This window comes from Hemiscyllium ocellatum, chromosome 3 (assembly GCF_020745735.1).
Source record: "Hemiscyllium ocellatum isolate sHemOce1 chromosome 3, sHemOce1.pat.X.cur, whole genome shotgun sequence".
Lineage (NCBI taxonomy): Eukaryota > Metazoa > Chordata > Chondrichthyes > Orectolobiformes > Hemiscylliidae > Hemiscyllium > Hemiscyllium ocellatum.
The window spans coordinates 132,965,739-132,990,606 of record NC_083403.1 but is presented as its reverse complement, the minus strand read 5'-3'; the positions used below and the strand labels follow the sequence as shown (position 1 = coordinate 132,990,606).

At 38.5% G+C, this 24,868-nt stretch overlaps 1 protein-coding gene across 7 annotated transcripts in view; it reads left to right on the top strand.

Moving 5' to 3' along the window:
• Positions 1 to 24,868, top strand: part of LOC132807940 (CYFIP-related Rac1 interactor A) — a 205,065-nt gene that overhangs the window by 108,622 nt on the left and 71,575 nt on the right. For 6 of the 7 annotated variants that reach the window (XM_060821869.1, XM_060821845.1, XM_060821846.1 and 3 more), the window contains one exon: positions 15,695 to 15,763. The gene's annotated coding sequence lies outside the window, so the exon portion shown is untranslated. Of the gene's footprint in view, positions 1 to 15,694; positions 15,764 to 20,698; positions 20,759 to 24,868 lie in introns of those variants that run through there. The other variant, XM_060821876.1, reaches the window with a different exon arrangement.

Here is a 24,868-nt window from a genome sequence, read left to right as displayed (position 1 = left end):
GCTGCCGTCAGAATATTTTTTTATATAGAAGAATAGTGGCCCAAATGTTCCAAAGATCAGACAGTTGTTATTGTAGCCTAGATGGGAGAATGATAGCAAGCTTTAAAGGAATTGCCGAGGCACTTAGAATTTCTGCCTGGAACCCTCAAAGTCTCCATTTTAAATTGGAAAGTTCAGACCATCCTGATGAAATTAAATACTTCTGACAAGTTAAATTATTTAAATACATAATCATTAACTGCTGTGTTAAACTGGTCCTATATTTAATTCACCTCTCTCTCCCTCTTCTCCCCCCCACCCTCCCCCCAAATATTGCATCACCTACATGTCTACTTTCCTACCTTGCGTCCTGGCACCTGATTCAATTTGCACCTAACCCCTTCCACCTTGCATTCTAATCCTTTTCTACTTGATATACTGTCCACTTGGCACCTTCCCTGCTACCTATTTGGCATCTACCTCTTGCTCATATGCCATCATTATCCTGGCACACTCTGCACGCGACATCCTAACCCCTGGCGCCTTGCCCTTACCCACTTGGCACCCTACTTACCTGATATCCTACCTTGAAATAAATTTTAAAACTATATTGAATTGTTTACTAATTACAGTTCTGTACAACAGTAGTTTTTGTATAAAATAATATTTGAAAGGTTCTTACTAGTGTCTCTGTACTGAAGAAGTCTGGTTTTAAGAGTCTTTTTGAAGGCCCATAAATGGGTGCTCTTATCAAAAACTCACCGATGGATATTCACTTAATCTGGGGCTGTTATCTGTTATACTTTGTTTATAGCATATATCATTCAAATAATAATGCAAATTTGTCTTAAAGAAAACTTTCCAGCAGATAGAGCCTTCCCACTTGAACCTCAATTGACTACTCGGCGAAGCAATAATACAGTAAACTTCTGAAATTTTGAGGTATATCATTTTTGCCAGCTAAAACAAAGTTTGCTGTCTTAATAAAAGAATCCTTGAAACCCATTGGATAGCTTTAGATCCTATGTGATTTCAGAGAAAATCTTACATATACTGACCAAGAGTCACTAAATCCGAAATATTAACTTTGTTTTTCTTAAAACAAATGCTGCCAGACCCGCTGGGTTTCCCTAGCACTTTGTTTTTGTCTCACTTGTACTTCAGTTTCATTTTGATGACATCTCAGTAATTTGTGTCAGCCACTTTCTGTACTTGTGGTTTTGAAATTCTACCCATACCATGTAACTAATTTTCTTAATTTTTCATTCCATAATGCATTCCTTCATATTTATCTGTACTTATATTTTACTTGCCAGTCTGCAAGTTTTCTCGTGCTGTTTTGTATTATCTTTCATTCTTCTTTATTGTTGGCACTAGGTTAGTATTATCTGATAATTTTAATTTTGGGTTTCTTGTTCCCAAATTCAAATCATGAAAGTAAGTCATGAATTAATGTGGTGCCAGTGCTGATTGCTCTCACCTTCCTGCAATTTGAATAATCACCCTTTATTATAATGTAAAGGAATGATTTGTGGAACAAAGGTTGACGGTGATTGATGGCACAGGATGCTCTGCCATGCAAATGTGCAAAGTGCAGAGTATAGTCATTATACTGAGTATGGGCACGGCATTTCTGACAGGGATCTTGCAGTTAACCTGTAGTCCCTGGGACATGGAGCTTTATCACTGTGGTTGAATTCCTGCTTGTTACCCAGTCAGAAGCCGTAGCATGTAGAATGAGGATTGGATTGAACCAGACTGGATTTAAACAATAGACTATAGTTTTATAGCTTGTTGACTCACGTTGAACTGAGTGCTGACCAAATACATCCTGTGAAGGTCAGAAAGCTCAAATGGAAGTCTTGCATTTCTGTTTGACTCCTTTAACTGGCAGTCTTAACATCACCAGCGCTGCTTATCTGCCCCCTGATCTTCAGTTTTATGCTGGTGGTGTGGGCTGCATAACAATGACTTCTGTCCCTGTTATTTGGCAGACTTTAATTATTATTGGCACAGGCGTCACTGCTTCAGAGTCCAGAGATTTTTGGTCAATAGGAAAACACATTTTGAAAATAAATGAAAAAGCAACACATTATCATTCGTGTGATACCCTGTATTACTCTATTTTAAAAGCATGTTTATATTTGGCAAAAGAAATACTGGTTGCGACAACCAAGCAAGCTCATATTAGAATTTAATTAACATATCAGAAAGTTAAGAAGCTATTTAATGTGTGTGCTGTTCTTAAAATCTAAGAGATATTCATCTTGCATCATGCCACAATTCTGTTCACTGAATAGTGCGGAGAACATTCTAGTATAAAAGTACAGTACATGCTACTTGTCAAAGCATTCAGTTATCTTCAAATGCCAATACTTCTGTATACCTCTTAATTTGGAATATATTTTCAAGGTATGATTTCTATGTGTATTGAGCTACAGTTCATGTCTCTTCGGGTATTCACATAATTAGACCTGTTGAGCAACCTTCTGGCTCTTCTAAAGGATTTTTCAGTTTGATCCATGCAAATGTGACAGTGGTTTTGGGCTATTTCCACATCAAAGTCAAAAAGTGTTTTTTTACTTAATGGTAAGGTCAGTAAATCTCAAAATCTCTGCACTTTGAATTGTCAACAGCACTCTGCAATGGTATGGTCAGTTAGAGTACATCATGATCACCTGTCTCTGTTGCTTGGGCTTTTCTTTAATATTGGAGCAAGTGTTGTTCCACCATTACCTCTCTGCTAACTGACCTACTTTGGATCCTAGGCTTGATTTTAAAATTCTGATCCTTAATTTCAGATCCTTCAGTGGTCTCACTGTTCCCTATTTCTTTGATCTCCTTAGGCTCCAAAACACTCTTAAGGTATAGTTGAAAAGAAATACAGGTTGCCAAAGCTTTTGGACATCTTTTCCTCCTCCTGTTGCCCAATGGATGCGATGGCCCAGATTTGAATGAGCAAGCAAAGCTGAGACACAGATGGGGTATTTAGGAATAGTATTCATTTTGCCTTCATGCTCACATCGCTTTTATAGTGCAACCACATTTTGGCACTCCCTTACTGTAGAAATTTTCCTAATCAACATGTTGAGAGATGTTACCGCGTACCTCTGGACAGGTGACACTTGAACCTAGGCCTCCTAGCTGAAAGGTAGGGACAATACCACTGCACAAGTGCCCCGCCATCCCTGCATTTTCAGGAATTTGATAGCTTTGTCTCATTAGCACCACACACAACAGTGACCTGCTAACAATGATTCTTCATTACCCTAGCGATATTTTTCACCATCTCAAATGAATAAATGAGTTATAGTTAGGCTCTTCTAACTTAGTCCAGGCCATCTCCGTTCTTCAATGGTAGTATGAAATAATTGTAGCACAACATATACTGCATATCATTCATCACTTTCTCTGTGCATTACCATGATCATTCATGTGAACCTACATGAATTGTACACAATTGCAAGTCTCAATGTTGAAGCACATATATGTAGCATGTTTTGTACCTAGGCTGTAGCATGCGGAAGTGATTCATCACTTGGTGTTATTTATGGTTTAGTCAAGCTATGCATATGTTGGAATGCAACAGGTCTCACTCTTCCACACTGCTAATTTTTTCCTGATGCCCTCACTTCAAGTCAAGTTGTCTTTGTACTTATTGGGATATTAAGATAGCCTATAGTGGATAGCACTTTCCTGTTGCACCTCATTATTGAGGACTTGAAGGTTCAAATTGATATATCCTAGACCTGTTGGTCCCATTATTTGAATTGTCTTCTATGTGTGTGACATTCTATGAAAAAAATGCAAAAAGGATTGTCATTTTGAATAACATGCTCTTAATTATTGCTATTGTGTTTTAGTGGAGAAATTGGCCCTGTACACCAGCTTCTTGCTATGCATGCAATGGATATGTTTTCAAGACAACATACTGCACACCATAATCACTGACAGCCCTACTGGTATTCTCCTCCTTCACCACTGTGCAGCTGTTTAAGAGACCGCATGTTTTTCTCTTTGGATTATGAACTGAAACAGAAGTCAGACACTGCTACATGACCAAAATACCATGAGAGTTTTGTAAAGGAGCAGCACTCTGAAAGCTAGTGCTTCCAATTAAACCTGTTGGGCCATAACCTGGTGTGGTGTGATTTCTAACTTTGTACACCCCAGTCCAACACTGGCATCTCCAAATCATGACAGTTTTGCATCTTTGAAGTCAAGTGGTGCGCATTTTTAGCTGTACGATAGTATGTACTTTTGGAATAGTGAATTTTTAGATTGTTGAGACCAGGGTCCTTTGTGTTAAGGAGAAGCCGCTTGATGACTGTCTTCTGGTCCTGTTGCAGTTGTTACTGACCGGAAATATTCAGAGTTGGCAAAGTGAAAATGTGTTTCCCTCCCTCCTTTCTGTATGAGCAAAATGATAATAAAGACTACAAAACTCAAAGTGAAAATTTTAGTACAAGAAAAGATTTGAATCTACGTGATGATTTATCAGATCAAAGATTGGCTGTCGCACTGCAGCATCATAAGGCCACAAGACGCAGGAGCAGAAATTAGGCCATTCAGCCCATCTAGTTTGCTCTGCCATTCAGTCATGGCTAATAAGTTTCTCAACCCCATTTTCCTGCTTTCTCCCTATAACCTTTGACAATCAAAAACCTATCTATCTCATGATCTGGTCTCCATGGCCTTCTGTGGCTGTGAATTCCATTGATTCGCCACTCTCTGGCTGAAGCAGTTTCTCGTTATCTCCGTTCTAAAATTGCTTTCCTTCAATCTAAGGCTGTGCCCTCAGATCCGAGCCTCTCCTACTGATGAAAATATTTTTACAAAATCTGTCCAGGCCATTCAGTGTTCTGTAAGTTTCAATTAGGTCCTACCCCCACACCCCATCCTTCTAAACTACAAGTATAGTCCCAGAGTCCTCAAACAATACTCGTATATTATTCTTTTCATTCCTGAGACCTGCTCATTCTCATAAATCTGCTCTGAACACACTCCAGGGTATAAATACTTCCTGAGATAGGGGGCCCAGAACTCCAAATGTGGTCTGATCAGAGCATTATCGAGCTTTAGAAGTACATCCATGTTTTTTATTCAAGTCCTCTCAAAATAAATGCCATCATTGCATTTGTCTTCCTAACTTCTGACTCAACCTGCAAGTTTATCTTGAGAGAATCCTGGACTAGAACTCTCAAGTCTCTTTGCACATCAGACTTCTGAATTTTCTCCCCATTTAGAAAATAGTCCATGCCTCTATTCTTCCGACCAATGTGCATAATACTTTCCCACATTGTACTCCATCTATCACTTCTTTGCCTACTCTCCTAACCTGTCCAAATCCTTTTGCAGCCTCCCTGCCCTCTCAATGCTACCTGTCCCTCTACCTATCTAGGTATCATTTGCAATTTTAACCAGGATGCCCTCTGTCCCTTTGTCTAGATTGTTAATGTATAAAATGAAAAGTTGTGGTCCCAACACTGAGCCTTGTGGAACACCACTTGTCACCAGCTGCTATCATCATGTCTCCATTATTGAAATGAATGTAAGTGTAGAAATAACTTTTTCTCTTGACTTTTGAGCTACGCAATTAGCTTTCCCCTGGTGAAATTTGAGAAGATTTGTAGCTCAGGTTGAGGTTCTGGATATAGGTTTGCTCGCTGAGCCGGAAGGTTCATTTCCAGATGTTTTGTCACCCAACCAGGGGACTCTGGAGGCCCACTGAAGAGTCGCCTAGTAGGGTAATGAAACGTCTGGAAATTAACCTTGCAGCTCAGCGAGCAAACTTACATCCAGAATAGTTTTCCCTGTTTAAATGTTTTCAATATATCATTTGTATGCTGAATTGTCTTTTTTTTTTAATCGGTCTTATTTGTGATAATTAGTTTTTTATCCATTTGTGACAGCTTGTGGAATTGTATTATCAGGACAGCCTTCACAATTAAGTCTTAACAGCTGTAAAGGTTATGATCCATCCTTCTTAGTGAATGGGTGGCAAGAGGGTAATTGGTTGGGATAATGACCATGGTGCTGATCACTGATTTACTGGCTGTGTCTTTGGATCAAATAGCATGACTGCATATTCTCTGCAGCAGGTCATGTGTTCAGTTGATGCCATCGCATGGCATCATCTTGAGATATCTCTCCTTTGTTGTAAGTGATTTAATTAAAACTTCAGTTTAAGTGTACACCAACAATGACAGTTCTCCCATGGGAAAGCATAAGATGGCCATCTGTTCCTGAGGCCATATTACAGTTGGACACCTACCTGATCCAGACAAGCTGGTTCCACCAATATATGGGCACTTCAACATTTCATATCTGCCTCTCATTTGAACGAGATCTTAAGTCTCAAGTCACCCAACTTATGTTGCTCCACTTCGAAGCTCTCAACAATTGTAGTGTCATCTGACCTAATTCCTACTCCAATCTGCCCCTTCGCGGAAAATGGGCAGCAATATTTAAAGGTTGGATTCCTGGAGCTAGGAATTCTCCCATCTCTATGCACTCCAACTGGGAACAAAATTAGGGCTAATGACTGCCATATTGCGGGCTGGCCCCAATTTGATGTAATAATTGCCTTCTGAATGTAGTGTCTTTTATTTAATAAAATAGGTTCCATAATTATAATTTAAAGTACATTTTCTAACATTTTATATTCACACACCACTTTTTAAAAATAGTTTATTATTGTGTAGTAGGCATAGCTATGCAGGAATGTGTGGTATGCTATCTAGTATTATGATCTCATAGTCCTGTTGAAAGTACTAATCATTTTCTGAAGTGAATATTAACATTGATAACTGGATAAACTATTCAAGAAACATGATTTCAGAATACTCCAGATTGTTTACAATTCAGCAAAAAAACAGCCTGTTTCTGCCTGGAGGAAGCAATCTGCATCAGTTAATCAAAACTTTATTTTCCATTAAAACTGAGCTGCAGGTCTCAGAATGAGAATATTACTACTTGGTCCTAAATATATTTGTCATTTAAGACAGCAGAGGCCAATTCACTGAGGTGTTGGTTAAAAGAGCCATCCAATAATGTTTGGTGAACTAATTCAACACAGATTTGAGATTTCATAAGTGAAACATTGATTTAGTCAGGAATCTGAACAGACGTCTCTCAGCTGTTGGCTTTAAACTGTTCTAATCCAATGCATCTGTCTTGTGGGTTGGTGTCTTGCCACCTATTGAAGTGCTCAATACTTTGAGAAATCTGAGAGCTGAACAACCATGGTTGTTAAAACATTTTTGAGAAAGACTCCCATCTGTAATTAGATGTAAAATCCTCCTTTTTATTTTTGTTTTTAATTTGTTACTACTGCAGGATTATTTGAGCTGCTTGTGTATATTCTAATATAAATTTCTAAATTTATTGTAATATTGATACAGAATAAGCCAGTCCTCATGCAAACATAAGAAATAGGAGCAGAAGTAGACCATTCAGTGCTTGATACTAATCTGCTATTCAATAAGATCATGGCTAATTTGTTTATGTTTCAAATTCCACATTCCCATTGTTCCCAATAGCCCTTGATTTCACTGCCTAACAAGAACCTATATACCCCTGCCTTAAAAAGTTTTGATGACCTCCACATATTGAGGCAGAATGTTCTAAAGCCCAACAATCCTCTTGGAGAAACAATTTCTCCTCATTCTTATCCTGAAATGGTGACCGTTAACTTTAAAACAGTACCCCCTCATTCTGGACTCCCCACAGAAGGAAGGATCTTTTCCATGAACAACTGTCTAGATCAATCAGGATCTTATCACTTCAATCAAGTCACCCTTCACTCTTTTAAACTCCAGTGGAAACAAGGCCTACCTGTCCAATATGTCCTTACAAGACTGATTCCACGTACATTCCTTGTAAACCATCTCTGAACAGCCTTCAGTGAATTAACATTATTTCTTAAATAAGAAAACCAACACTTCACACTCTATTTAAGATGAGGCCTCACCAATGACTTGAAGAACTGAAGTATAACATCTTTACTTTTATGTTCAATTTATTTTGTAATAAAGGATAGCATCCTGTTAGCTTTCTTGTTGTATATGCTGTACCTGTGTCTTAACTTCTCGTGACTCGCGCAGCAGAACAGCTAAATTCCTCTGCACTCCAGAATTTGGTGGTCATTCTCCATTTGAGTCATATTCTGCTCATTTATTCTTGTTGCTAACGTGGGCAACTTCATGTTTTCCCATATTGTTTTCCATCTGCCAGATTTTTACCACTCACTGAATCTATCTCTGTACAATATCCTTAGGTTGTCTTCTCATCATATTTTCCTGTCTATTTTGGTATTATCTGCAAATTTAGCCACCTTGCCTTTGTGCCCTCATCTGCATCAATGATGTAAATTATAAGAGGGTGAGGCCTTAGCAAGGACCCCTGTGGGGCTCCATTCAGACAAGGACCCATTTATGCATGCTGTTTTCAGCGAGCCCAACCAAACTTCTATCAATACTAACTTGTTACCCCATGAGTTTGTTTCGCAATTGTCTTTTTATGTGGTACCTTACCAAATGCCTTCTGGAAATCCAAGTATGATATATTTGCAATTTTTTTTATCAATAGTGAACATTATTCCAAAAAAAAGCCCCAATAAATTGGTTAAACATGATTCTCTTTTGATAAAACTATGCTAGCTCTTCCCAATTACCTTGAGGTTATCTAAGTATGCAGCTATAACCTCTTTAATGGCTGTTTTTAGCAGATTACAGTAATTTAGAACACCAAAACTTATTCAATGACAGCAGGCCCACCTCAATTATGACTCTGACTGCACGCACATACGATCTCAATATTCAAATTCTGAAATATATCCTACTCAATGGATCTGGAAAGGAGGGTGCACCCTCTAGTACCTTGCTTCTTGGGCTTCCCACATGGCAAGTCCATTCCTGCTTGATTCCAGGGTCAATATCAGCAGCAGCAGAATGAGGCATTATCTGTCCCATGAACAGCCTCTATTAGTAGTGGAAGGAGGATGCCCTCATGTCTACTCTAGATTTAATTGGCTCAGAGGTTTTAAGGGAGCAATATCACCACTCACCACCTTCCAACTTGATTTAATTGCCCCTTCCAACTATCAAACTGTCCTTGAGCATGAGGATTAAATTTTAGCGTATACTTCCAAAATGTAAAAATTGACAAATGTCTTTAGTCAGCATAAACAATTTGATGCACTTAAGGTATTGATTTATTTGAGCTTTGAGCCATTTGTAGTGTACCTGTCTCTTTAGATATTTGTGGCTCTGGAAATGCTTTAAGAACATCAAATATATATTAATTTTATTTGCAGTTCTATTCTTGAGGTACACACAGTTGACTATTTGCTAAGGCATTTTTAAAAAAAAATAGTGATGTTGGTATATCTGACAGGTTTACTTTCATTTCATTGCCAGCTGCTCAGTCCCCTTGTTGGAATCCAAAAAGACAGAGTGCAGTGTAATACCAACACTAGTCTTGATTCTATGCGTAGTGACAACAGTGATGATGATACTGGACAAATGGTCCAGAGGCATGAGTTCAAATCCCACCCTGACAGCTGAGGAATTTCAATTCAGGTAATTAAACAAAACTGCAATAAAAAGCAATTGTTAGCAATGCTGACCACAAAATTGCAAATTTTTTTGTAAAAAATAAACTAGCTTTTTCTCTGAAGTTGTTTAGGAAAAGGAATCTGCTGACTTGTTTGTGACTCCAGCACAGTAAGTGACTCTTAACTGTCTTCCAAAATAGCCGAACAAGTCTCTCACACGGTGGCCCAGTGGTTAGCACTGCTGCCTCACAGCGCCAGGGACCTGGGTTCAATTCCCGACTCAGGCGACTGACTGTGTGGAGTTTGCACGTTCTCCCCGTGTCTGCGTGGGTTTCCTCCGGGTGCTCCGGTTTCCTCCCACAGTCCAAAGATGTGCGGGTCAGGTGTATTGGCCATGCTAAATTGCCCATAGTGTTAGGTAAGGGGTAAATGTAGGGGTATGGGTGGATTGCGCTTCGGCGGGTCGGTGTGGACTTGTTGGGCCGAAGGGCCTGTTTCCACACTGTAAGTAATCTAATCTAATCTAATCTAATTTTATTGAAATACTATGTAATTTCTGATAAGAATAAAATTGGGCAGATGACTACCATCATCAACCAAGATACTGGATATGACCAATGCCTCACCAGCCTAGTCCTCCTGCTTCAGATTTATGCAAGTGAGCTATAATTCTGCAATCCTGCCACATGGAAAGCCCAGGACTCAATCTCATGGAATCACTAATGGCAGAATGTTCCACTGGCTCTAGTGGAACTAATGATATGCAGCCAGGAGGAATGGCCTTGGGAGGAGACCTCAACATTAAATGTGGATCCCATGAAATCTGACACCTAGCCAAACATGGGCAAAGAAACTTGCTGATTACCATGTACTGCCCTTCAGCTGCTGAATTAGTACTGTTCCATGTTGAACACCACTGGGAAGTAGTAAGTAGTTAGGGCACAGAATATTGGGGTATTCTATATCCATTTTCTATCATGCTACACAGCATCACAATCAACTGAACTTGTTAAATCCTGAACGTTAAATGCTTAAGGCAGATGGTAGGGAAAAAACAAAATGTGGGGAGGCCCTTATTAACCTCATCCTCTCTAATCTACTTGTCAAATGTCTTTCATGTTGGTGGTACCACCATCATGCTGATTGTGAATGGAATCAGCACAAACTGAGGCATCCATTAAGTGTTGTGGAATATCCACAGTATTCCATCACAATCTCAAACTTTATCACCTATTTTGTCCTTCACTTTACCACCACCATCAAGCCAATGGATTGTCTCTGGTTCAGTGAGGAGTATAGGAGACCATGTCAGGAGCCACATAGCACCAGGTTATAGTCCAGTAGATTTATTTAAATCACAAGCTTTGGGAGTGCTGCTCCTTTGTCACGTGGAGTGACTTCACCTGGCCAAAGGAGCAGTATTTCAAAAGCTTGTAATTTCAAATAAATCTGGTGTCATATGACTTCTGACCTTGTCCACTCCAGTCCAACACTCTCTCATAATGTCAGCATCTCCACATACTGTCAGAACCAGCAGTGGGAGTATTTAAAAATGAGGTGCCATTCTAGAGAGGATGCAATGCTGGATTACATGCAGACTTAACAGCTAAAATAACATACATTATAACCCAGTGATTTCACAAGCAATGGATAACATTAAAGCTCTGCAGTACAGCTGCATCCAGTTGTGAATTATTATGGGCAGTTAAAAAAAATAGGAAGAACAGAGGGAGCCCGCACAACAGCATAAAAGATGAGGCTGAAATATTTGCAACTATCTTCAGTCAGAAGTACCAGGTAAATGATCCACCTTGTTATCTTCCTGAGATTGCCAACATCAGTCTCTAGCTAATTCAATTCACTTTAGCCAATTTAGATTTTACCAAGTAGCACTTGCTCATCAGTAACCTATTCACTGATGTTAAGTCTGGGTACAGCATGGCCAATCTGCTTCATATCTTATTACAAGTTTTTTTCCAAAATTGGGTAAAAGAGACGAATGCTAGAGATGAGGTGAGAGTTGCTTCTATTAACATTAAGGCAGTATTTGACCAAGTGTGAAATGAAGGAGCCCAAGTAAAATTAAAGTCAAATGGAATTATGGATAACTCTCCAGTGATTGGAGTCATGTTTTGCACAAAGGACATTCATCATCTATAAACGGAACCAGTTATTCTGGCCCAAGGGGTATGATGCAGGAATGTCTTGGGTAGTGTCCTCAGCCAAACTAGATTAAGCTTATTCATTGATGACATCCCTCCCTTATTAATTTAGAAATTGGGATTATTGCAGTGTTCAGTACAATTTACAAATCTTTCAATAATAGAGTACCACATGCAACAAACCAAGACAACTGTATGGCTGAGCTTGGTGTGTGGCAAGTCACAATCATACCACACAAGTGCCAGGCAGTGATGGTCACCAGCAATATTTTCTGTCTATGAGGCACACTGCAAGAGCTAGACATTTTTGACTCTATACACCAAACCAGTGACCTCTAATGCTTAGAGCAAGGGCATCGAGTGCATGGAGTCAGCACAAGCTTCTTGGGAGCATTTGGGGATGTTGGAGTAAATGCTAACCTCAGTAGTAATGTCCATCCCACTTGGAAAAATAAAAATGAAACCGTTTACCCTTCCAAAAGATGGTTCCACATACAAGTGATCTGTGTGTACTATCTGTAATGAAGAGTGCAGATAGTATTAAGTATCACTCAGTACAATTTTTAAATTTCTGAATGAAAATTAAGTTGACCTAATGACAGTAAAAATGTGCTTGATTGTTTACAACAGCCTCAACACCCTCGGGTCATTTGGAGATATCATGCTCTTGTTAGATTGTGACATAATAAGAATGTCCTCACTTAAAGTCAGTGTGATATTCCTGAAAATCACGCCTTTCACTGAAAGGACATTTTTATTCCCAAGAAATCAGTATTAGAACTAGAGTTGGGTTCCATAGAAACATTGCAGGCTGTGAAGTGGCTGGGTCAGGTCACAGCATGGTCTGGGGCCAGTTGGGGAAGGGATGCTCTGGAAGTGGCCTCAAGTCTGAGGTCCAAGACTGGTCATTCCAACATTCTACTGGTTAAGCCAGGTAAGATATTGGTGTATAGTAACAAATGTTAATATGACTCTCACAACGCTCAATGGTGTTTCTAGCTCTAATTTAGCAATGTTACAGCAAAATAACACCAAAAGGATAACATTAAGTGCAGACACCCTGGTACATTAGTACACCTTCTATGTGCCAGATTTTAAGGGATGTTTTTGGATGGTTTAAACCCAATTGGCAAGAGTGCAACCTTAGACCAAGAAAGGTTGTGTATGGGAAGGCAGAAAGGTAATTCAGTACTGAAGAATCAGGTTGGGTTAATTAACTGTTGCCAGTGTTTCTGGAAGTTGTGACAGACTTTGATAGCTGGAATTCAGCCAAATAAATGTTGCCTATTCAGTTTATATAGTGCATTTCATCTAAGAGACTGCATTGTCATACCTGATATGAAATCAATGTTGCTGATGATCGGAGGGACTTTAGTATAAAGCCAGACCTTGCAGTCATAGGCCTTGTGTGCTGGACACTTCTAACAAACAGTCATTTTGGATGATGTGGAAAAGGAAAAACCCAGATATGATATTGCAAACAGCTTATGTTGTGCATAATCTACGAAGGACTTCCGTCTTTATCAGGTGATAAATGCAGTTAATACATTGCCCAAAGAGAATCAATAACACAACTAGGCAAGTGGAAAAACTCCTTGTTAAAATGTAATTTTTCTCTCAATAAAACCTGACGGTGAATTTGTAACTACTTTTTCTTCTCTCCACTCTTAAAATGCATTAGAACCATTTTCTGTTTGATTTTACCCACCATCTGTTGCGATATTTTGATAAATTGTGTACCCATGAAGAGTTTTTTATGATAAAGTTAATAGCTTGGAATAATAATCAATAGTTAATCTTCCAACGCGCATTCATAATACTGAACTCGAATATTTTGTTATTTTAAATAGGACTCATTTTAGCAGTATTAATCTTTGTTCAACAAATGGAGAAGTAATTATTTTATATAGTGAATAAAGTCGACTAGTTATATGGTGAATAGTAGCTTACTTGCCAATGTTTACAGTATCAAAGGAAATGTCCAAACTTGGAGCTTTGTGGTGCATTGGTATTGTCCTAAATTTGAGCCAGGAGGCCCAAATTCAAGTCCATCTGCTCCAAAGGTCTCATTTTGACCTTAATCTAAGGTTGATCCTTCACTCGAGCATTACTGGCCTTCGCTAAGGGTTGGTCCCTTGATAACCTGCTTTACACGGAGATGAATGCGGTGAGACCTCTGATTTTAAATAGAGACTATATCTGGTCATCACACCAAACTGTTATCACAGAAGCATCTAACCAACCCTTCTGCCTCTACTCTTTTTTTTTATCAACATTAGCTTATTTCTCAATCCTGTTAGATGAACAACTATGCACAGGATTTGAACTGTTCATCTGTGATGCAAATGTACTATAAACAGCACCATAGTACGCTTGTATTTAAATAGAACAGCTTAATAACACATCAGTACTCAATACACTAAAAATAGGTGCAGCACGGTGGCTCAGTGGTTAAGGACCCAGGTTCAATTCCGGCTCCAGGCGACCGTCTTTGTGGAGTTTGAACATTCTCCCCATGTCTGTGTGGGTTTCCTCCAGGTGTTCCGGTTTCTTACCACAATCCAAAGATGTGCAAGCCATGTGAATTGACCATGCTAAATTGTCCATAGGTGCATTAGTCAAGGGGAAATGTAGGGGAATTGTTCTGGGTGGGTTACTCTTCGGAAGGTCGGTGTGGACTTGTTGGGCCAAATGGCCTGATTCCACACTGTAGAGAATCTAATCTAATTTAATCTAATCAATGCCGTTTGAATGACTTGTGTCCCAGAAGTACATCAGTCTGAGGTATATATTGTTTCCATCTGCAATTTTATAGACTAGCTGCGAACAGTTATAGCAAAATGAAAATCTAAAGCATATATTACTGACCGAAATGTACCATTGTTTCCACATGAATATTGTGTGCTGCAGTACCAAATCTCCAATCTCCAAATGCTTCTTTATTGCAATCCACTGTTTACATTTCTCTCAAACTTTTTGGTAACAACATCTATGGAAGTGTGGCAGATACCCATTAAATTGTGACATTGGTAAAAGACTCAACGTTATCTGAAGGGTGAAAAAATTGCATGACTGGGCAAATGGGACTAGTGAGTTGGTGTTGCAGGGAGCCATCACAAATGATGGGTCTAATGACTGCCTCTTGATTTGTAACTAGACTATGATTCAGTGAAAAGCTTAATGAAACTACTGACAAGATAACAGCTGTATTATTGGGTGAAATTATTGACAAACTTTTTTACCAATCAATGTCACAAACATTTAAATAAAGATAAAGAATTGCAGATGTTGGAACTCTGAAGCACAGAATACTGAAGAAACTCAGCAAGTTTGGCAGCATCTGTAGAGAGAGGAGCAGTGTTCATATTTTGAACCCAGTAATTCTTTACCGATTATGTCAGATGTGCTGAGTTTCTCCAGCAGTTTCTGTTATGTTTCAGGAACATTTAGTTATGATTATGGAGGAAAGAGAAGGTCTTGCTGTACTACACTGATTGAAAGAAAAACCAGCAGAGTCCAAACTGCTTATTAACCTATGGGGAAATAAGTTCCTGATTGTTGATCACTTCTTGTAGAAAGAATTTGGCACTTGGAAGGAACTCCTATTGAGGTTGCACCTGGCCTGGCCTTCAGTTGGTACAGGCAGCAAGAGGTCAAGGGAATTATTCAGTGTAACCTCTTGTCTGTCTTCTGCATTTGTACCGAGGTGTCATGAGGAAGGGAGCATGCAACAACTACTGGTATTCTTGAGGTTTTCTGTGCACACTTGGGACTAGAATGCATTATTGATTATCAGGACATGGTAAATTTTCTTCACACTTTGTTCTTAGTTTACTGATTGTAACAGACCAAGTAGTGAAATTTGTTACGTATTTGAAGTGATAAATACCTGTGATAAGTCAAAATGTGATAGTCTATAGAAAATAGTCCTGTTTAGTCGTATAATGAACATCTTATTTTTAATTCTAATTTAAAATATCTGTATTTGTATTTCTAGATTTTGATGCATTAAACCTGAACACCTGGCTGTGTGACAAGAAGCATTTTTCTCCAAAGTTGTTGCCAGGTAGGTGGAAAGCTTGTTTTTGTATGACTTAATTTTGTAAGAACATTAGGGCATGCCAATTTCCTTTTGAGTTACAGCTGTTAGCCAACGTGAATGTTGCATACATCTGCTCTGTGATTTATAGAGTACTCCATAGCCTGGACTGCCAGAAGCCTGTCTGGTATGCTTTGTACGTAATTAGAATTTCACTCCAATCCTGTGCTCACGGGTGTATTTGGCATTTTTAACGGCAATGTCGTAGCCACCTGCTTACCCATTTGTGAACCTTGGCTATTAAGATGGAATTACTGTCTACAAAACAGTAGCTGAGTAAATGCTTGAGTCACACCCCAAAAAAAACCCTTTTTTTGTTCCAAGCCTTTCCTCCCTCCAAATAGGAATGATTCTACGTGGACACTCGCAATATGCTGTCAGTATTTTCTGAAATGCCTCCATATTTGTCCATACGTTTAAGAGCTTGTTTCATTCATTTTTTTTTTAAAAGGGAGCTTGATTTTACTTTATAAATTGATATTTGCTAATTATAATGAGAATTTACAAAAAGTCTGTTTGCATGAACAATAAATCTGTATAGTACAACTTCCCTGTTAGTTATAATGGTACTGCAGTGTTATACTGTGGACAGCAATGCTGATATAAAAATCATGTGGTTTTGTAATCACAGAACATTTAAAAATTGAACAATGGCTCTAATCTTCAAAAACATCATTCTGATTCCTGATTGAATCTGATTGAATACGACATAGATTTCAGCAAAGTGTGTCTTTTTTGTTTCTGTTTATGGAAAGGCAAAGCTGTCGGTAGCTCAGTGGTTAGCACTGCAGCCTCACAGCTGCAGGGAAATCCACTGAAATGGTTCAATTCCAGCCTCCGGTGACCGTCTGTGTGCAGTTTGCGTATTCTCCCCGTGTGTGGTGGATTTCCTCCGGGTGCTGTGGTTTCCTCCCACAATCCAAAGGTGTGCAGGCCAGGTGGATTGGTCTTGCTAAATTGTCAATAATGTGAGGTGCATTAGTCAGAGGGAGATGAATCTGGGTGGGTTGCTCTTCGGAGGGTCGGTGTGGACCTTTTGGGCCGAAGGGCCTGTTTCCACACTGTAGGGAATCTAATCTAATCATGTGCATTATTTTAAAATTCTGATTGTTCTGTTATTGCAACTGTGCTGCCACTTGAATGTGGAAAAACTTTATTTTAGAACGTTTAGCTCTAATTTGGGGTCCTCTTCAAAGAAGGATACTTGAGCTCTGGAAATGGTCAAATGAAAATCCACTAAACTGGTTCAGAGAATGAGAGTTATATTGAAGTTTATCTCAAGATTTTTTTACTGGAATGGGGAAAACCAGAAGAATTCTATTTGAGGGTTTCAATGCAAACACCTTTAAAGCATAAACATGAAAATTCATTCCTCTGTTTGTCAACAACAATGAGAGAGCATGGATTCAGCGCGTTCACAAGAAAACCATCGGGAAGTGTTGGAAGAAACATTTAACTACAAATGGCTATTCGTAGGGAATTAATGATGTCATTCAGAGGGGAATTAACAAAGAAAGGGATAGGGATGAAAGACGAAGCAGAAGAATAACATTGGAATAGATTGTTCTAATTGAAGAATTATCACTGGTAAATGTGCAGGGTGACAAATGAGTTTTATAATTTTGGTGATGTATTAAATTTCATAGTTTCTAAGCTATATTTTGCTTGATTCTTTCTTCCTCTTTTTGTTTCTCATTTGATTTCTAAATTTATACATTTATTTTATCTTTTTTTCTTCTTAACTGTATTGCCTTCCTTTTATGCTTTGCATACAGTCTGCAGATTTGTACTGTGGAACCTATGTTGGTAAAATGTTAGCTGAATCCAATTACAAAAGTCTTTCTCAGGCAATAAAATCTACAACACTTCAGATTTGATCAGTTGGCACCTTAGATTTCCCATTTAACATTTAACAGTACACCTGCTCAAGGAAATATTTCAAAGAAAGCCTAGGCAGCTGGTAATGCCTGAGGATGAATAATAAATCTGCACACTTTAATGGTGAATGAGTGGTTTGGCACACCTGAAAAGGTTGATTATGTAAAAAATACATGTAATATACTGTCAATTATTTCCACTTGTCTTCTTTGATGAATAACTTGTTGGGTATGAGAAATGCTGCATGCTACTATTAGCAAGAAGCCATAATTCAGAACGCATCACTGGCAAACTTGGCTGTACCCTTACCTGAGGTCCATGTGCACAAATTTTGAACAAATGTCTTGGTAGAATAATTAAGAGTATAAGTGCAGGCTATTTTCTTTTATCTTTCTCTACTCTGAAACCATACATTTTGTTTAGAATTTTATCTCTGATGAGCAGTACTTCTCATTCCTGAAGAAGGGCTCATGCCTGAAACGTCGATTCTCCTGCTCCTTGGATGCTGCCTGACCTGCCTCGCTTTTCCAGCAACACATTTTCAGCTCTGAGCAATACTTCTACCATGACTAATCTGTATGTCTCAACTGATTATGCAGCCAACCCTGTGAGCCACCTGGGGAGGTGCACACAACACTTGATTATATTTATCTATTTAAAACATGCAAAAATATGACTCAAGTTAAAACAACTAACGTGTGGAACAATTCTACACATCAGTTCCTAAGTGGGCAGCACAGTGGTTAGTACTGCTGCCTCACAGCGCCAGAGACCCGGGTTCAGTTCCCGCCTCAGGCAACTCTCTGTGTGGAGTTTGCACATTCTCCCCGTGTCTGCGTGGGTTTCCTGCGGGTGCTCCGGTTTCCTCCCACAATCCAAACATGTGCAAGTTAGGTGGATTGGCCATGCTAAATTGCCCGTAGTGTTAGGTGAAGGGGTAATTGTAGGGGAATTGTTCTGGGTGGGTTGCGCTTGGGGGGGTTGGTGTTGACTTGTTGGGCCGAAGGGCCTGTTTCCACACTAAGGCAGTAATCTAGTTTAAAAAAAAAGCCACCTTTTTTGTACTTTCATATATAAATGTATTCTGAATAAATATTAGTGATTTCCTCGAAAGGTGTTGAAGTGTTTAAAATATTCCATAAATGAAGGCTCTTTATATCTTGTTATAAGAGTATTTCTGTAAGTAAGTAAGATAATAGTCTTGTTATATTTCTATGTAAATTTGTGATTCTTACAAGGAAAATCTCAGCACCAAGACAGTAAATTTGGTTAAGAAAAATTGGTAAGTAAATCTATACTGACCTCTGGTGGTTAGGTTGGGTACTGCATTTGATGGGGCATATTGAATGTGAGTGACTGACTTACTAAGAAACTTGCGTATGAAATTGGACTTTACTTATAAGGCAATAATATTTAATGCATGATCTTTTACAACATGCTTATACAAATTCTTATACATATGCTGGAGCAATTTATGCTTGAGCCTTTCTTCTACTCTTTTATTTTTTAGCCCTTCTTACTTGCCCACCCATTCACCCCGCTGCTACGTACCAACTGAGGATAATTAGGTTATTGTTCAGCATTCTTTCACCACCATTGCACTGGTTAGTTGTCAGAAGGTACATAAGCAATCAAGGCATCTGTCAAAATGCAGCAGCATTGCAGTAACTCAGCAAAATAAATGCTATGTATATTCCACTGTTCAGTGACGTTGCGTATTTTAATTTCACTGTGTTTGCTCATTATATTGTACATTTTTTTAAACAAGTGATAGATTTAATTGATAGCATAAGCATATTTATTGTTATTAATGCATGCTATTTGTTATCGGTCAACTTTTTTAAGAGTCGAAAATGTAAACTTGTGTGGGATTTGAATCAGGGCAATGTTAAATTACAGAACCTATTTATGATGAGGCATCAACTTATGAAAATCTGAATATGCTTGAATTACATTAGATTGTTGATATTAAGGTAAATTTTGCAAGGATTTTGTCAAAGATTGTTCTTCATCTCAGATTTATAATTCCTTCAAACAAAACTGAAACAATAGTTTGCATTTCATTTCACAAAATCATTTCTCAAACTAGTGGATAGACCATCTCTGTTGTGTGGTCTGATTAGAATCGCAACCTTAAGGTTTTGTACTTGTTATTAGAGGGTAACAGACTGAGTAAGTTATAATAATTTGCATTCTGATGGTGTCATAAATTTTGAGGGCCAATTATGAAGATCATCCAAATTCTAATTTGGATATGTGCCCTAAATTTATTTAGAAGTGTCTATTTTTAGTATAATAGTTATTATACTAAAAATACAGATTATTATTTAATATTGTGAAGGTATTTTGTTGCCACTTTTAAAAAGTTATTTGACGTGACATTAAATAAATATTGACTGCGTTTATTATGTAAATCTGACAGTATTTTAGATTGCAATTGTTATTTTTATCTAGATTGTACAATAAGATGCAAAAATGTTTCAGATACACTCTCTTGTAAGATTCCTCGTTATCAGTGATAGCAATGCAGAACAATAAAGGCTCATAGTTTCAGTTAAAATGTGCATCTGCCATGCATTTCGCAATTGTTCTTAGTCAGTCAAACCCTGACATAAAGCTTAACCCAATCAATATTACAGCTGTGAATTCTACAGAGGCTCTCCAGTTTCAGAGATGAAAAGGGAGTCAGGTCAGATTTAGTGCCTGGTGGCCTTTTGCTTATTGTTTATTTCTTAAGAGGTCTGATAATAAACTTCCACCTTGTATCTGGCAAATTGGAAGTTAGCACAACTATTTTCCTGTAAGAATGAAAGAGGACCATTGACTAACTTTTGGCTTTTTTCTCTTTAGTGCAGAAATAAATGATCTGCTTTTAGGACTCAAATCAATTTGCTTTATTAAAGTATACAAATGAAATATGTCAGACATTTAGATTTCTCCAGAGAACCTGAGTTCTTGTCAGGTAGTACTGCAAAATGGTAGGTGATAAACTTAAAAGAACATGTTGTTTTCAAACCATTGCAGGTATACTACGTGCTACAAATTTGCTTGGAATGTATCAAATCTACAGCGTCTTCCCTGCAGGTAGTTTTGCTGTTTGTGGCTTTCACCTTAAGATTAATGATATGATGGTTTCAATCAAGAGAAATTTATCTAACGTGGACAAATCATGAAAATACTTCTGGTAATGATCAAAGCAATTTCCCAAACTTCTGCTGAGGCTCTATATTTTTGTTGTATTATGTGCATTCTTCTTGAATTATAGTATTATGCAAGATGCAGAATATTTTTAAAAATTAATCAGTGATTTGCAACAGTGACCAGAGCACATCACTTCTAAGAAAGCATGTGATTACATTCTTGTGCCTGGTAAGAACCCCTGTAATGTTAATGGATGAAAAGTTTTTACTGTTCAGTTTATGATTGACTGACTAAAATATTAAATGATGTTCTGTCAGTTTTGATTTCAGAAGATTTGAGGAACCAAACCAAAAATTGCTGAAGAAACTCAGTGGGTCCTGCAGCATCTGTGGAGAGAAAGCAGAGTTAATGTTTTGTGTCTCGTCACCCTTCTTCAAACTGATATTAGCTATGAAAGGATGATATTTATGCTGATAATAGGAAATGAGGAGTGTTCAAGATGTGAATGGATGGGTGGAGACAGAGCTCAGAGAGAGACAAAGAAAGTTTGACAAACAAAATGATAATTGATGTTAAGCCAGGGAAGAAGAAAAGCTGATACAAGGGACAGTGAGTAGGTGAAAAATGGGCTGGCTGAACAGTAAAGAAGATTCAAGGTCTCAGTTCTGACAGTAGAATACTTTTTTTCCTGGGGAGATTAACACCTTAGTTCAGGGAATCACTCCCATTAACTGAAATGTTTTAAACTAAAGCTTCAAAGCCAGGAGAGCTTGGATAGAAATCTTCAAGTTAGTAAAACTAAAAATGTTGGATGTAGGTTTGCTCGCTGAGCTGAAAGGTTCATTTCCAGATGTTTTGTTACCTTGCGAGGTAACATCTTCAGTGGACCTCTTGTGAAGCAATGCTGAAAATTCCTGCTTTCTATTTATATGTTTGGGTTTCTTTGGGTTGGTAATGTCATTTCCTGTGGTGATGTTGTTTTCTGTTGTGAAGTCACTTCCTGTTCCTTTTCTCAGGGGGTGGTAGATGGAGTCTAATGGAGTTTCTTGATAGAGTTCTAGTTGGAATGCTATGCTTCTAGGAATTCTCATGCATGTCTTTGTTTGGCTTGTCCTACGATGGATGTGTTGTCCCAGTCGAAGTGGTGTCCTTCCTCATCTGTATGTGAGGATACTAGTGAGAGAGGGTCATGTCTTTTTGTGGCTAGTTGGTGTTCATGTATTCTGGTGGCTAGTTTTATGCCTGTTTGTCCAATGTTGTGTTTGTTAAAGTACTTGCAAGGTATTTTGTAAATGCTGTTACTTTTGCTCATTGTCTGTATCGGACCTTTCAAGTTCATTAGCTGCTGTTTCAGCTGCTTTTCTGAACTTTCTAGTTTCACAACATCTTTCCAATAGAAAGGAGACCAGAATTGCATGCAATATTCCAACAGTGGCCAAACCAATGTCCTGTACAGCCGCAACATGACCTCCCAACGCCTGTACTCAAGACTCTGACCAATAAAGAAAAGCATACCAAATGCCGCCTTCACTATCCTATCAACCTGCAACTCCACTTTCAATGAGCTATGAACCTGCACTCCAAGGTCTCTTTGTTCAGCAGCACTCTCTAGGACCTTACTATTAAGTGTATAGGGCCTGCTCAGATTTGCTTTCCAAAAACACAGCATTTGTCATTTATCTAAATTAAACTCCATCTGCCACTTCTTGGCTCATTGGCCCATCTGGTCAAGATTCTGTTGTAATCTGAGGTAACCCTCTTCGCTGTCCACTACACCTCCAATTTTGGTGTCTTCTGCAAACTTACTAACTATACCTCTTATGCTCAAATCGTTTATATAAATGACAAAAAGTAGAGGATGCAGCACCGATTGTTGTGGCACTCCACTGGTCACAGGCCTCCAGTCTGGAAAAACAACCCTCTAACACCACCCTCTTTCTTCTACCTTTGAGCCAGTTCTGTATCCAAATGGCTAGTTCTCCTTGTATTCTGTGAGATCTAACCTTGCTAATCAGTCTTCCATGGGGAACCTTGTCGAATGCCGTACTGAAGTCTATATAGATCACATCTACAACTCTGCCCTCATCAATCCTCTTTGTTACTTTTTCAAAAAACTCAATCAAGTTTGTGAGACATGATTTTCCATGCACAAAGCCATGTTGCCTATCCCTAATCAGTCCTTGCTTTCCAAATACATGTATATCCTATCCCTCAGAATTCCCTCCAACAACTTGCCCACCACCAATGTCAGGCTCACTGGTCTATAGTTCCCTGGCTTGTCCTTACTACCCTTAAACAGTGGCACCACATTAGCCAACCTCCAGTCTTCCGGCACCTCACCTGAGACTATCGATGATACAACTATATCAGCAAGAGACCCAACAATCACTTCCCACAGTGTTCTAGGGTATACCTGATCAGGTCCTGGGGATTTATTCACCTTTATGCGTTTCAAGACATCCAGCACTTCCTCCTCTGTAACATGGACATATTTTGCAAGGTGTCACCATCTATTTCCCTACTTTCTATATCTTCCATATCCGTTTCCACAGTAAATACTAATGCAAAATACTCGGTTAGTATCTCCTCCATTTTTTACACCTCCACTCAAAGGCTGCCTTGCTGATCTTTGAGAGGCCCTATTCTCTCCTTAGTTATCCCTTTGTCCTTAATGTATTTGTAAAAACCCTTTGGATTCTCCTTAATTCTATTTGCCAAAGCTATTTCATGTCTCCTTTTTGCCCTCCTGATTTCTCTCTTAAGTATACTCCTCCTGCCTTTATAGCCTTCTAAGGATTCACTCGATCTATCCTTACGTATGCTTCCTTCTTTTTCTTAACCAAACTTTCAATTTCTTTAGTCATCCAGCATTCCCTATACCTAACGACTTTCCTTTCATCCTAACAGGAAGATACTTTCTCTGGATTCCCGTTATCTCATTTCTGAAGGCTTCCCATTTTCCAGCCACCCATTTACCTCCCGAGCAGCTCTAGCAAATCTCCCTGCCATTATATTAGTCCCCTTCCAATTTGGGTGCAAACTGTCCTTCTTGTACAGGTCACTTCTACCCCAAAAGAGATTCCAATGGTCCAAAAATGTAAATCCTTCTCCCATACACCAGCGGGGAAGAAGCTGTTCTTCTTTTGACAGGAACAGAAATGAATGCGTACACCAATTTGGCAGAAGAGTAAGTTATGAATTATGGAACTGTTTGAAAAAGACATTCTCTATGCTTATGAGCTTGACCATATCATAAAATTTGAGCTGAAAATAAAACTGTTTTAAGAAATGGGAATAGAGATTTTGATTAATGAATTGAGAGAACAAATACTGGAAAATGTGAGGGAAATCATCGATTATATAAGAATTCAGAAATGGCGTACTGGTAAATCTTGAGTCTTAGTGAAATGAGTGTCATGTATCAAACATCAGAGAGATCACAGCTCTGGCAGATACCTACGATATCTAACACAGACAATTACACATGGAGGAATGGTCATATGGGCATCCACAAGGAAATTGGAGGCTTAGAATTTTTTCAGGATGAGGAAAGTATTAGTTTAGCAGAGCAAACAGAAGGATGCTGAAGTAATGAAGGAGAAAGGCTAAAACATAAACAAGTTACAAAGAACAATATGCTTCACTTATAATATGCTGGACATATTATCGTGAATTGAAATACCTAGACCAATTTCAGCAGAATAAATGGCATGAAGAAAGGAAATGGATATTAAAGCTGTTGCTGTAAGAAGAGAACATGTTTCCTTAGAATGTGTTATAAAGGGAGAGATGACTCAGTCCAGAAATCTTCTTTCCTAACTCTTGATGAAGAGAATCAGGCCATTGGATGTTCTGAATATTTTATGTCAAAGGAAGAGATGTTTCCTTAAGCTTCAAATCAAGAAGGTAAACTAATTAACATCTTGCAAAATATTGGAGCAAAATAGTCCTTAATACAGGTTGATTGATATAGTTTGTTATACAGAAGAGGTAATGAAGAAGAAAATATGCCTTAAAGGTATGGTGATGACAAACTGGTCCCACTATATACCA